General features: G+C 33.9%; 1 pseudogene across 1 annotated transcript; it reads left to right on the forward strand.

Annotated features, from left to right (window-relative positions):
• Nucleotides 1-397: 397 nt before the first annotated feature.
• Nucleotides 398-3,731, forward strand: LOC143606277 (lipoamide acyltransferase component of branched-chain alpha-keto acid dehydrogenase complex, mitochondrial-like; annotated as a pseudogene). Its single transcript, XR_013148723.1, has 7 exons — nt 398-602; nt 700-821; nt 1,430-1,802; nt 1,884-2,131; nt 2,759-2,847; nt 2,922-3,149; nt 3,473-3,731. The product of XR_013148723.1 is annotated as a lipoamide acyltransferase component of branched-chain alpha-keto acid dehydrogenase complex, mitochondrial-like (transcript).
• The last annotated feature ends 650 nt before the right edge of the window (nt 3,732-4,381 follow it).

The raw sequence follows: 4,381 nt of genomic DNA on the forward strand, positions 1-4,381 counted from the left end.
TGTAGCGTGACCCGACCCTTAATACAAATAAACTAAATAGTTGAACATAACTTGTTTATCTGATTAAATTGAACCAAATCTAGGTAAAGATTATTCCCTTATCATGCAAAGGTGGTGTATTTGGATCTTGATAGGTTTTCCGTTTTCCTACAATTTGTTGTAGATAATTATCGTGGTTGAAAAGGAATCTTATCTGAAATATAATCTACATACTCGTTGGTCATCCGCTAGTAGTCATCGCCAGCATGTCAAAATCCAAAATCCCCCCCTTTTTTTGGGTGGGTGGTGGGGGGGGGGTTTCTTTTTTTACATGTGTCTAACAGTCAGTATTGGCAACGACGTGTAAAAGAATTTGTTCATTATTTTGGGTTTCTTGTGTTTTTGTTACTTTCATAATTGATGACCCATCGATAAAAGTCATTTTTGGTGATTCTTTCTTTGTAAAATGTTTGGTTTGCAGTTGTATAACAACAAGGTCCATTACTTTGCAACTAGTGCGGCGGTTCTTGAACGGGTTGACAACATAATTGACATACCCTTGGCACAAACCGGTGAAGGTATTGCAGAATGTGAACTTCTCAAATGGTTTGTCAAGGAGGTAAGTTGCCCATCCGGCCTAATTACTAAAACTTTTCGGTTTTGTTTCACGAAAGGGTAATTAACCTTTATGAGCTCAAGTAATTCGTCGTTGTCAAGGAGATGAAGTCGAAGAGTATCAACGCCTTTGTGAAGTTCAAAGTGACAAAGCCACGATAGAAATCACAAGCCGGTACCAAGGAAGAGTTGTTCAATTTCTTCATGTTCCTGGTGACATTGTAAAGGTAAACATAAACTATAATTTAATTATATCCTATATAAAGCACATGGACACATGGTTGTTATGTCCAAAAAAAGTTATGAAAAAAAAACCAAAATTTTAAATTTGAATATTATGTGTAGGGGCGTGTATAGTACGATTCGGTGTGATTTTGGGTTAAAACCAAACCAAAAACCAAAACTTTGGTTTTTGAATAGTTAAAAGTGTTCGGTTTCAGTTTTTTCAGCTTCGGTTGTCCGGTTTTCATTTTGGTTTCGGTTTATGTCATTTGGGCTTGAACATTTTAGGCCAAAAAAAAGTTAAGACTTAAAATATTGAATACATGTATAAATAATTTTATTAATTATTAAGTGACTATTATACATTTAGCCAAAAATATCAGAGTTACATAACTACTATTAATTTTTTTGTAAATTACTTAAAATAACAAATAAAATAATTTAGATATTCATTTCGGTTTGGTATTTACAAAACATAAAACCAAACCGTCGGTTTTTGTTTCGATTTGGATTTTTCGGTTTTTTGGGTTATGAATTGTTTTTTTTTTGTTTCTTACACACCCCTAATTATGTGCGCCTTCTATTGATGGTTTTATGAACACTTTGATCTAAGGTTGGAGAAACTCTTTTGAGCATAAGTGTTGATGACTCTCAAGTCCCATCAGATAATGTTAATCAGTCATCACCAACTTCTCAGCCTATTGAATCCACTAACGAAAGCTCGGAGCAAAAAAGACTCAAGAAAGCGAAACATTATCATTAACGACTCCTCCTGCTGTTCGCAACCTTGCAAAACAACATGGTATTGATGTAAACGACGTCCCAGGAACCGGGAAACATGGAAGAATACAAAAAGAAGATGTGCTAAATTATGTTGCTAGCCTAAAAAACAAACCTAGTGTTGTCGAACCAACATTAGAACCCGAACAAATAATCCAACCTATGGCAAATGAATCTCTTTATCAAGACAAGACATTGCCCATAAGGTATCTAATCAATAATCATATCTCGTGTTACAATCGTGTTATATGTCTTTCGAGGATTTATCGTTTTGGTTTTTGATTCAGGGGTTATCAGCGCGCAATGGTGAAGTCTATGACCGCGGCAGCTAGCATACCTCATTTTCATTTTATTGAGGAGATCAAATGTGACGAGCTATGCACGCTTAAAGATGTTTTCCAAAAACAGAATTCGGATCCAAGTGTTAAATTCACATTTCTCCCCATCTTGATTAAATCTCTCTCGATGGCCTTGGCGAAGTATCCGTTGTTGAATAGCACCTTCAATCTCGAAAAATATGAAGTCAATCTTAAAGGTTTTTGCGTCTTCATGTTACTATAGTTAGAAACGCAATATCATCCTGGATACTGAAATATATCATAAGACTAATAAGTTAACTTGACATCTCGTTATCAATCTCTTGACCTAAAAAAATAGTGATTTTTATTGATATAGTTTAAATTTTACACACATACACAAATGGAAGTAACAAATTTTATAAAAGTTCTATTTTGAGTGAATAAACTTTTTATGCCCTTCCATTTAAGGTAGCCATTTTAAAGAATTACCAAAAACAGGTAAGGTTGGGTGTAGTGGGCGACAAAGAAGGCGAAAAGGGGCGATTATTTTTGGAACACCCCCCCGGCTGACAAACGGCACGATAGGGGGGTGAGTTTTCATCGCCTACATGCTTTTGTTATTATTATTATTATTATAATATTATAAAACTCATCATTTGTTGACTGGGCGTCACATGACGCAAAACGCCCCATTTTGTAGCTCCTACACATAGCCTTAAGGAACTTTTACCTTTTTACAATTAAGTTAACCAACTTTAAATTTGTTTCTTGGTCAATGAGTATTGTTTTCATGTACGTATTTGTTCTTATGTTTTCCTGTTCTTCGTATGGACAATCATGGTTTTCGTATTTGTGATCATTAGGTTCTCACAACATAGGAATCGCGATGGCTACACCAGTCGGATTAGTAGTGCCAAACATAAAGAATGTCCAATCCTTATCAATTTTTGAGGTTAGCTATAGATAAACCTTTCATTAATACGCTTTTTAGATTTGTTACATAAGTACATTGTTGACGTTTCTCAGATAACCAAAGAACTAGCACGACTACAAACATTGGCTAAAGAAAACAAGCTTAATCCTGAAGATATACGTGGTGGAACCATAACTTTGAGCAATATTGGATCGATTGGTGGAAAGTCTGGTTCACCCCTCATTAATGTACCCGAAGTTGCAATCACAGCCCTTGGTCGAACCCAAAAAGTCGCTTGTTTTGATGACGATGGAAACATGTACCCTGTCTCATCCATGACGGTAATTCCTTTTCACATGCTTCCATAATATCACTTTCGAATTCGCCTTTTAACAAACAACTTTAGTTATTTAACAATCAAGTGCCATAATTTTTCGAAAAATGTACTTTTAACAACCAACTTTTTAAAGTACTAGTTTAAAAGATTTTCATAACAACTTTGAAGATGGTACTTTAACTATAAGTTATCCAACCACCCAAAATCTTTAACCAAAAAGTAAACATTAAAACAATATTAAGTTATTAACCATGCACCGCTAACCACATGGGATTAAGAGCTTAAGCTGTTTGTATGTGATTATACTAATGTGTTATTTTTTATTAGGCAAACATTGCAGCGGACCACAGGATTCTTGATGGAGCAACGGTTGCGCAATTTTGCAACGAATGGAAGAGGCTTGTCGAAAAACCCGAGTTGATATTGTTGCATACAAGATAAATTCGAACCTTTATCCACACAACTGGCTGATCTTGCTTTGAATCATAGACCAACTGTTGAAAGCCGAGAAAAATTTAGGTTATATTTGAGTTAAATTGTATGACCAACCTTCATGTTTCGTTAATTATATAAATAAAGCAATTTGATGTTTAACAAGGTTTCCATACCTGCCAAAATCAAACCGAACCAAACCGTACCGCTAGAGTTTTTAATATCTATACTATATAAAGCATGAGTAAGGGGCCTCTTAATTTTTAAGAGGTACCAAACTCATTGCTTTAGGTATAATCTTTAATACATAAGATTAAGATATTTTAAGAACAATTTTGTCTTTTGACATTTTTGTCTTTTATTATAAGCAAAATTAAGTTACGGTTTATTTTCAATTTATTCTAAAATAATTACAAGTATGGTCCTTCAACTTTAATCACATTTTGTTAATTTATTTAATAGTTACATATATATCCCTTATTTTAAACAAACTACCCCGATGACGTTTAAACGTTAACTTTTTCACACCTTAATATTTTTTTTAAAACATTATACCATAAAAACGAGAATTTTATTCTCTTTAATTTGGGTATGGTATTGTTATGTATAACACAGGTTACACATCCGATGTCATGTTTGCATGCATACCTCGCCGCATTACGCGGGCACGCAACTAGTCATAAATTTTATGTATTTCAATAATGCTATGTAACATACAAATATGTGTAAATAATAAAATTTTCATGATAAAAAAACTTCAAGCCCACAATTTGAAGCCCAAATAATACCCAATTATGTTGTTTT

This window comes from Bidens hawaiensis, unplaced genomic scaffold, assembly GCF_021521415.1.
Source record: "Bidens hawaiensis isolate Kalapana, Puna unplaced genomic scaffold, B.hawaiensis_p1.1 tig00074015_1, whole genome shotgun sequence".
NCBI classification, from domain to species: domain Eukaryota; kingdom Viridiplantae; phylum Streptophyta; class Magnoliopsida; order Asterales; family Asteraceae; genus Bidens; species Bidens hawaiensis.